Genomic DNA, 10562 nt, shown 5'->3' on the forward strand with positions numbered 1-10562 from the left:
GGACTATAAAACCAACCTAAGACCAGCAAGTTTAGGGCAAGTTTCCTCTAAGCGAGCATTAGCCACCTGACATCCCCAAAATAGCTACACGATCTATGTAAGTTGCCTGGAGTCTCTCTGCAGAGACCAAATAAAAGAGGCCAAATTCAAAGCCCTGTGCATCTTGCTCTAATGGGAGTGTAAATGAAGAGGCCCTCTTGCAGCATCTGTTGCTCTCCTCTAGCTCCTGACAAGTATTTTTATTTTATAGAAACCTGATTTTTTTAAAACTAAAGCGAAATCAGATAACCCCACCTGTACAGTCTAAACAATATATCCGTAATGATATTTTACTAATGAAACTCTGAGACACAGAGGGAGGATGTGATCTGGCAGAGATCACACAAAAAGTTTGTGTAAGACCTGGGTGTTTCCCGCTGGTGCTTTCATTTCTATGAATAAACTCTGTAGCATATTTCAGAGACTGGTCCCTTGCTGTGAGATGAATGAGTCATTTTCTTCCTTCATGAGGGAACATTAAAATAAATATCAAAAAGCTGTAACACTAACTGTACACTAACCAACCAGGGTTTTTTTGTATGAAACTAAGTTACCATGAGGAAAAAAATGGCATGTAATTGTGTGGCTTTGATGCCTGTGTGTATGTGGACAGAGTTGAGGTTGAGAAGATGATCTTAACATCGGAAAGCTCTTGTCATTTGAACGCTTCACTTCGTGGTCTTTATTCTTACACAGTTTGTCTGTGACTGTATGTTTGTATACATGTAAATAAATATACATATAAATATATATAGGTAAATATAAACATGTGCGTATTTCCACATATGAGTTTCTGTGTCTATTTGTTATGATAGGAGACTGACTTTGAGGCAGCATTTAAATGAGGTAGTCAACAAAGAAACAGATTTTGTAACCAAATGAGAACATGTTTTTGTGACATGTCTTTCCTGTCTGCAAAATGTATTTTCTCTGGTTAAAGAGGTGTCAGTATTTTTTTGAGGAAGATATTTTTGTTGAAAAAATGTTTGGCTGCTTTTCCAAAGCAAAAATATAGTGGGAAATTTTGGTTTAAAGAAAAATGGACCACTATCCCAACAGAAGTGGAAAATTTAATGTCAGTGTAAATTTATTTTTCTCATTTTCCCTGTGTTTTCTCTTTCTCTGTTTGCTTTCTACAATCACCACTTTATCTAGTTATAAACTCAATAGAAGTCAAAGACAATGGATTGTGGGAAGGAAGGAAGGAAGGAAGGAAGGAAGGAAGGAAGGAAGGAAGGAAGGAAGGAAGGAAGGAAGGAAGGAAGGAAGGAAGGAAGGAAGGAAGGAAGGAAGGAAGGAAGGAAGGAAGGAAAAAAACATGAAAAGGAAATGAATTTTTTTTTCCCCAAATTTCTGTGAATACCTTTATAGTTGTAGAATAGCTCTCTGCTGGAAATTTTCAAAACTTTTACATTTTTCACATACTAAACATGTAATTCGGCTGATGCTGATGATAGCTAACTACAGGCATATAGTTGTATGTATGCATTCTACTATCCCAAGTAGGTAACTACATTTATTTGCTCTTCTTTTCATTTACTCCAGTTTTATGTTGATATTAATTTCAATTAATTCTATAATTTATACCAGTAAAAGCAAGAGAAGAATCAATTCCAATGAAGCATATATCATTGCTAAGTATAATTACATATAAAAGCAGTATATGTGCACACTTGCACGCACATAGAAGTCTATTCTGATTTATGAGATGACATTGCACTACAATATGGCAAATCCATGTACAGTTTGTTTGTCTCTTCCAATTTGTGCTGAAATTATTGTGAAGCCAAATGTAGTCTACCCACCACAGTGGTACTGCATTAAAAATAATCTTTCATTTGTTTTTGTCATTTACAGAGCTAATGGTCAGCAAATTTGTACATCCTGCCTTTTTTTTTCTTAATGAAATGGAAAAGGGATGTGTGCTACATAAAAAAGAAGTTTTATTAATGTTTCATAAAATGGTTGCTACAATCAAAGGAACTGCTATGAAAATTAAATTACTGGGCTGACTCTGAAAATCAGCATAATATGCTCTGTTTAATTCAGTCATGCTAAGATGTTAGATTCTCCTTCATTCTCTCAGCTTTCTCTCTCCTTCACCTGGGGGCATCTGCTGATGAGTCTCTTCTAGAGGTTGTTTAATGACTATTTTACAGCAACTGTCAGCTTTCTAAAGCCCAGTGGCACTGGGCGTCACTGTATTACCAGCCTTTTTACACAATTTGCCTGACTGTAAATCTATGCTTTAAAAGTACAAGAAAAGCTCTTATTTGATTTAATGACTGGCTGATGGGGGTCGATTAATCTTTTTATGCTTAGATGTTTTACTCATAAAGGTCATCTTCTGTTTGTTTACTCGTTTCTTCTCCTCTCATGGCCAATGAAAATGAGGTGAGGAATTTTAAGTATCACGCAACTGGATCTGAGCGGCTTGGAGGATAATGCTGTTCATGGGCAGGGTTGTTATTGTATATAACTGATACCACAGGAAATCCCAAAGGCACTGTTCAGAATCAGGGCCCCATTGTTCTAATCACTGTATAAATTCCCAGGGATACAGTGCGATCTCTGGGATATGGATGATCTAATTTATGAGAAGGCACTATGAGTGTGCTGTAATAATACAAAGGAGAGCAAGAAGGCAAGGACACCCAGTAAGAGGAACACTTACAGAGTTTCTGTATAGTTTTTAAGATAACATGAAATAGATGAAGTTTAAAATAGATTCTCTTTTAACCACCAAGGATGATTAACCAGGAAATAAAAGGCCATGAATACACCATAAGTAATATTTCCAGCAGCACAGAATTTCCATTTTCCAAAGTGACTTAGGTACTTAGGAGCATAAATTTCATCTACATTCATTGAGACTAAGTACAGTTTCCAAAAGTTGTACACGGAATAGAAAAACAGATCTTATTTTTTTTTAATCAGTAAAGATTCTTTGTTTCAATGAAAATCAGAGGGACTTAAACTCTTATTGGGCACAATTTTTCAAAAGCCTACAAATATGATAATCTGGCATCTACAAAGCAAATGGATGAAGACCTATCTATAGTTCTGCAACTAAGACCACAACAATTTCTGGGACAAACTGGTAGTAAAGGCACCTCTTCATATAAGAATCTCTCTTCATTTCAACAGACCTATTTCTCCAATGTCACTAACAATTTCTTCAATGTAATGGGCTTGGTGATTCTGCCTTTCCTTTTGTTTTTGAAATGGTGCAACGTCCTTTCTGACACTTCAGTGGGTTCCATGAGAATAGCACATAAACAGCTATTTCCTCCTTTAATTTTGTATCTTATCAACTCTACTGGGTGGATTGTAAACCTTTCTGTCTCATATATAGCATGAAACCCACTCTTGACAGTTAACTCATAGCCTTGCCGACATGTACTGTGCAAGTGTGAAAAAGTAGAATTGGCTGATCCTTCTATAGCAACTGATTTTTCATGCAACTAGTAACAAAGGTGAATTAAGTTTTACCACCTTGGTACTTAGAAGGTTTATATAACAATTTGTCATACTATTTAGAACAGTAGGTGAACATCACAGGCTATGTTGATACCAGCACTGGAAAAGCCCTCAAAGCAGGACTCTTCCCTTGTTGTCAGTGGTTAGTTGTGTTATTATGTCAGTTGGATTATAACATGATTCAGTGCAAACAGGTTTTACTGTTTGAAATGTCATACTTTTTTTAGGCAATGTGTTTAAAGAAAGTTTGCTTAATTCCATAATTTTTTACAGATTTGGTGTAGACAGAAAATTGTGAGTGTTAAGTAGAAGATAGACTGCAGCTTTCTCTGGAGTTTTTTTGATTCATCGCTTTCCTATACCACAAATCTTTCTCCTACCTTAGCCTTCCATTCTCTTTAACTTTATTTACAGGCTTTCTCTCTTTTCTTTGATTTAACTTGATTTCTAGTAAAATTGAAGTAGTTCACATCGGAAAACCAAACTGTGAGTAAAAGGCAAGTGGTAGGATATGTAAAAATGATGAGGGAAAGCTAGCAGTGTCTGACACCATGTGAGGGCATGTGAGGCTTGATGGCCCTCTCAGAAGTGGTGCAAAACATGCTAGTATTTAACATGAACCAGCAGTGTGAGAAGACTAAAGACAGCGGCAATATGACTAGTTCTAGGAGGTGAAAAACACATACATAAATTTACTTCAAATCCAACTGGAAAATGGCTGTTCCAACTTGTGGAAAATGTTATGGCTTCAACATTTTTTTTCTGCTTTGGTATAGAAGGAGAAGGGATACTTGTTAGTACCCATCTTAACCAAAAGTCTCATCGTCTGGATGAACATGATCTGGAAACCTGCAGTTTCTGTTCACCACTGAACAAGATCTGGGATGTAACCCTGGCTCTTTAACATTGCCACATCTCCAAGCTATCTAATTCATGTGTGCCTGTCTCCATCATTATGCGCTGTTTCCTCACATCTATGTAAAAAAGAAACACATGCAACAAAAGAAAGTGAGAGATTTTCTACATAAATTCATACTTCAGACAATAGGCATTAAATTTTAGCTGTTTTGCAGTAACAAGTCTTTTCTGTCTTTGTCTTTCTCTGGTTTTAATCAGAATTTTCATTCTAGACTTGAGACCCTTTCCCAGTCAAAGATTTGTTGAGCTCTATAAGCTCCAATAATCAGTTAGTTCAATACATCAGCACTTTTCAGTGAAAAAAATCCTCATCACTAACCTGCTCAGCTTCAGCATCTTTGTCTTTCTCTCATTTGTGCTGAGGTGATTCTTTATTAGAAAGAGAAAATCATTGAACTAATTTAAGGTTTTCAAAATTAATTTGGATGCAAACAACTTTTGGTCTGGAAATTTAAAAGACTGTATTTATAATAGCTGAGATTTTTGTAATGGTAAGGGAAGCTTGTAGCACACTTTAGATCTAGAAGAAATCCTTGGAGCTTCTCACTGACCAGAAGTTTCTAACCTCTATCTAGTTTATTCAAAAAGTTTCTTCTTGAGCTAAAATCTTTTTCTCTATAAATTTATCTGTCTCTTTTCTTTTTTTTCACAGTCTTCCACAAAAAATTAAAGAAATCTTTCCTCCTCTCCATTGTACCCCTAAAATTTTGGTCAGTTTTATCTTCTCTCCCTTTCAGTGCTGCTTTTTTAATGAATATTTCTTAAGGTCAGTGAACATTTCACTAATATCTGACTTTTAAATTCATATAGGGAGAGAAATCAAGCAGTGCTAAACTCAATTTTCTATTGACTTCATTCCTTCTGTTGTGCAACTGTTGGATGGTCAGTTCAGTGCATCAGTCAGTGAAAGTTCTTTAATAGGTGGCTAATGGATATATCTGAAGACTGGAGCACAAGAGTTTCAAGAAATGTGAGAAAAAAAAATGCAGTTTCTCTGTGTTAAACAGTGAGCTCAATGATGAAAGCCTACCAGGTACGTGGTCTGTGAAGGTCTGTATTCAGAAGCCTGTGCTGCCTGTCTGCAAGGCGAAATATGTATTTCTTGTTCATAAGGTGAGGCACTAAAATATTTTTTTTTTAATCTGTATCTGCATCATTATGGTTACCCTGTAATTAGAGAAATTGTCACAGACAGGGTGCAGGAAAGTAGGAGGCAAGTCTGGCTGAACTGTGTGGACAGAAAGCATATATTTCTACATAAAGTACAAGCCAGAACAGTGGAAATTTGACACATGCCTATCTTACTATTTTGTCTTGCTTTGAGTCACATTCTGCCATACATCATATGTTAACTGCTAACTAGCAAATCTAATCTCATGTCTTTCATATTAATGAATGGTCATATGAATTGCTTATTCAGCAACATAAAAAATAGCCTATGGATTTTCCAAATAACCCTGTGTTTACGCATCGAGTTCATTCTTTCATGAAGTGTAAACTCCATTTCGGTCGCTGAAGCCATGGTGTAGAAAAATTTTAATGGCCCCTGTGTTGTTTCTGCAATCCCCAGTATTGAGGAATCACATTTCTTTGAGAAGTCTGATGCTTCCAGTTACTTTTGTAACTGCACTTTCACTCCACAGGCAACTTAATCTGAAGTGAAACTGTAAATCTCAGACCAAAAGGTAGGAGATGTTTAGTCCTGATAATTTGATACCTTGCTATCAGTACTAGGCCTGGGACTTGACTTAAACAAGCAGATACTTCCAGTGGCTTTACTTCCCTTTTATTCTTCTAGTGTTCTTCCCTTTTAAAGACTGCTTTGCTAACAATACAGTTCTGGAACTCTACCCTTCTGCTTGTAGATATATATTCTGATTTCTCATGTAAATATGATTTCATCTTTTGATCCCTATCATTTTGCAGACTTAGGCTGGAGATACTGGAGCAGTGTAGATTCCTGTTTTTCTTGTAACCATTTTGGCAGGCATGTGTCAGTTTGATCGATAATGATGTCTGGATTAGGCAGTCCCAGTGGCAAAAATGGACTCTTCTTAGGCTTATTGCCAGATTTTGAAAGCCGCTATAATGACATTCTGCCAAGCAAGCAAGATCTGAATGCTGATTGAACCCCTTTAAAAAAAGTGCCGACTAATAGGCATTATTGCGTGAATAATAATTAGCACAATTAAGTGGCTGGCTCTTTGCCTGTGAAATTTTCAGAGTGCACAATTAAAAAGCTCTACAGAGTTTTCTTGACTATTGTCGAGTATAAAATAATGGAAAGAAGGAATTACCAAGAATGATGCAATCTTGAAGATCATTCATCTATAGTGTAAGAAAAATTAAGGAAGTTTCAATGGAATATATTTGAAGGCTAGACAATAACTGCAAATCTTGGAAGGAAGTGTCCTGCGAATCCTCTAATGTGTAGTTCTTTAAAGGAAGATAAAATCTTGCAGATGCAAATTTTGCAGTCCTCAAAGGTTTCCCTCATATTATGAAACTGTTTTGGGTTTTTTTTTAATGTCCTTAAAGTTCTTGCAGAGAGTGAAGGGGTTAGATTAGGACACCAAAAAGAACTAATCATCCTTTGTTCTTCATGAAGTTTATGGGCTGAAGGAATGATGCACTTCCTAAGTCACTTTTAACTTCATGGAATCATCTCTGAAGGATCAAGTTGGGCATAAGCACTGAGTACATTTTCTATCTATTTAAAAATACAAATGATCTCTCTTGTTTCAGAGATATATTCTTGACTAGCTATCAAATAAAGATTATTTTCTTACCAAGTCCTCTAGTTCAGCCTTCTTTGACATATGTATAGTTTGGTATGAGCTCTATATAGCATAGTAATATATTAGCTTAACATCAGCTCAGGCAAAATACTGTTAAAACTTATGTGGGATTTAATAAGGAATTAATAGATATGAACAGATTTATAGGAAATAAAGTCTATCAAGCAAATCTAACTTAAAAAAAAAAATTGCATGTTACCTTGTAAAAATAAATGTAGATTTTTATAAGGCTTTTAGCTTAGATACACATTATCTTCAAGATGAACTTCAGCACTAAACATTAGTAATGCGTGTTATAAGGATTAAAAACTGGGAAACTGGTGGGTCTCTAAAGGTAGCTGTCAATGAGATTGTCATTTTGAAGGGAGTGGTTTTAACGGGGTGTTTCAGAGATCAGTACTTCCCCTGGCACTATTCAATATTTTCATCAGGGGTTGGGAAGTAAGTATAAAATTGCTGCTGATAAAATTGGCAGGTGACACAAAGATTGGCAAAGTGGTACATAATGATGAAGATGTCAGTCATACCAACTGAACTGAATCGCATAGTAAACTGTACCTTATTCAAACAAACTACATCTTAATATCGGGAAGTACAAAGTGGCAGTTCTAGGAATAAGGCATGTAGGGGTATATATATGCAGGCTGAAGGACTGTGCCATTAACGTGGTAACCCCCAAAAATATTTATGGTTAATTGTAGACAACAACTCATATAGAGCTCCCAGTGCAATGTGGTGGTAAAAAAGGACTAATGCAATCGGTGTTTTCATAAACAAAGAAGTGCTACCAAGAGGTACGGTGTTTCTATTTTTCTGTAAGGCAACAGTAAGACTGATATTAGACTACCACTGAAGTTAACATTGTCCACATTTAAACCTTTAAGAGAGTTATTAGAAAACTGAAATTGCAGAAAAGCTCCATAAAACATTTGAAGTTTTGGAATAAAGCTTTCCGGGGGGTACTGAAGGAATTCCGCTCCTAAGGTAACCTGTTTACAAAATATTAGTATTTCCACATGGAGAAAATTATGGGTATTGCAGGGTTCTGAAATGCCCTAAAAAATGGCATAAGACAAAATTGTCCTGGTAACTGCAGCCATATGAACACAGATCAAAAACTGCCCACAATTTTTTTAACAACATGGACAGTTAACCAGCACAACAAAATACCAGTGAAAAAATCATGGCTTTTCCAGCTCTCATGTTTTCCTAATACGAAAACAGAGTGTCTGTTGGGGAGACAGAATTTAGCCAAGCATGTCACTGGCCTCAGTTCTGATTTAAAGGGGTAAAAATTACATAAATTATTGGATTACGTGAACCATCTCTCCTGCTTTGCCTCAAGCACCACGTAGTTGTGACTTTTAGGAACATTCCCACCTTCCATCTTCCAGCCATTTTAAAGAAATTAGAAGAAACGGAAGGGCAGGAAGTGAGAAATTCCTAAATGTTTGACATGCTATAGCTATATGCTGCTAACTGATAATCTGCTTCCTGAATGAACTTTTTTTGTCTTGACAGACATTCAATAATAACTGTATGGTGATAATTGAAAAAGACGCACAAAATAGTATTCTTCTACTCCACAGCAGTTTTGTTACTGTTGAAAAAAAAGACCCTGAAAACAGGTATCACTTAAAAGTGAAAAATGGAGTTCTACATTTTTTGCTGTTGCTGTTGTAGCTGTGGCTGTAAATCTGTTATTTAGTTTAATGGAAGATCATAAGGAGACCATATGTCTTTCCATGAACTGATTCTGCTTCTGTTTAAAACTTCCAAATTGGCTCAGTCCATGAGAGTAAGTGTCACACTTCATTTACATACATAGAGGTGATTGACTGAAAATATGTTAAAACAAACACTCTTCACTTAATTTGATTTAATAGGTTAGATATACTGAAAAAGTGCTCGTTATTTTTAAACTTTTTGTAGAAGCCTAAATGTCCATGGGAACAGATTAAAGAATTCCTTCTAAAAGCAAGTATTTCTTTTGCTTCTATCAAGCAATGACTGATGATCATATGATAGATGCTGACCTCATAATAGTAGCTACTGTATTTTCTGTAGCTACTGGCTCTTGAAGTGGTTTTTTTTCAAGAGTGATTCTGTTCGGAACCAAAGCCAAGCTTATTAAAATAATTAATGAGGACTCACTCCTTATAATATATATGCAAATTTCCAAAGTGCATATGTGGTTAACATACATGAAAAGAGTTTGCACCTTGTTCGTTACTCAGCCTTTGAAAGCACACCCCCACCTGTAAACAGTTTAGGGAATGGTGAGACTGGAAAAATCAAAAAGATATCATTGAAATTGTAACAAAAATAATGCAACTGACACAATGACAGAGCATTAAATGGCAGATAGTAAGTACTGAAAAACAAATTTATGCAAAATAAGAAAAGAACATCAAAGAGAGAACCTCACAAAGTTAGAGGCAATGAGTCACTTCATGATGAAAGAGATAGTTAAAAGTATGAATGCAGTTTACGAAACATTAGCAATCCCCCCACTAAGATGCAATCAAATCTTGAGTGTGCAGTATATGTTTGTAGTGGTAGTGAATAAGAAAATATTCTGAAATCTTTTGACATACACACAAGTCATAAACATTAAGTAATCTACTTCAGAAAGCTTTAAATTGAAGAACCATGTAAAACCTCCTTGTGCCTTACCTTCATTATATAACGTGCATGTACTAGTCTCATAGGAATTTCAGAAGCTCATCAATATTTGTTAATCTGCAAGTTCCTGATGAAAAGTGGGATGTGGTATTTCAGCACACCTGAAGTAGCAGAAGCATTAAGTACCACTTAAAAAATTTGAGATTATAATATTTTACCTCACACACAGAAATAAGAAAATATTATGAAAACTGTGAAAAAAAAAACAAGGGGAAAAAAAAAAAACACCAACCTTTGGATCTACTATTCCCTTTTTCACCTGCCTGTCATAAATCTGCAATAGTTTAAAAAAAGCATAGTGTGTTACTCTACATCTGAAATCATACAAGCAGAAAGTTTAGCCACTTGTAAAATGGAAGAACCTTAATCATCATCTTAATCATCATATACAAATTAAAATGAATTGGAACTCAGTCATTAGAGTGAAAAACAAACTCAGGACCAGAAATGGACAATAGCATGTGATGTACAGGAAGTAATGTCCTAGCATGGAAAAAGAAAGGTTGGAGTAATATTTCACCTCAGCAGGCTGGAAGATGGAAAGACAAAATTGTTCCTAGGAAGTGGTAGAAGACTAAGAAGAATGACTCCTGTAAGGTTTCAGCTTTAAATTGGCCAAGGGGTGAAAAAAAAAAAAAAAAA

Source organism: Athene noctua, chromosome 1 (genome assembly GCF_965140245.1).
Source record: "Athene noctua chromosome 1, bAthNoc1.hap1.1, whole genome shotgun sequence".
Classification (NCBI taxonomy): Eukaryota; Metazoa; Chordata; class Aves; order Strigiformes; family Strigidae; genus Athene; species Athene noctua.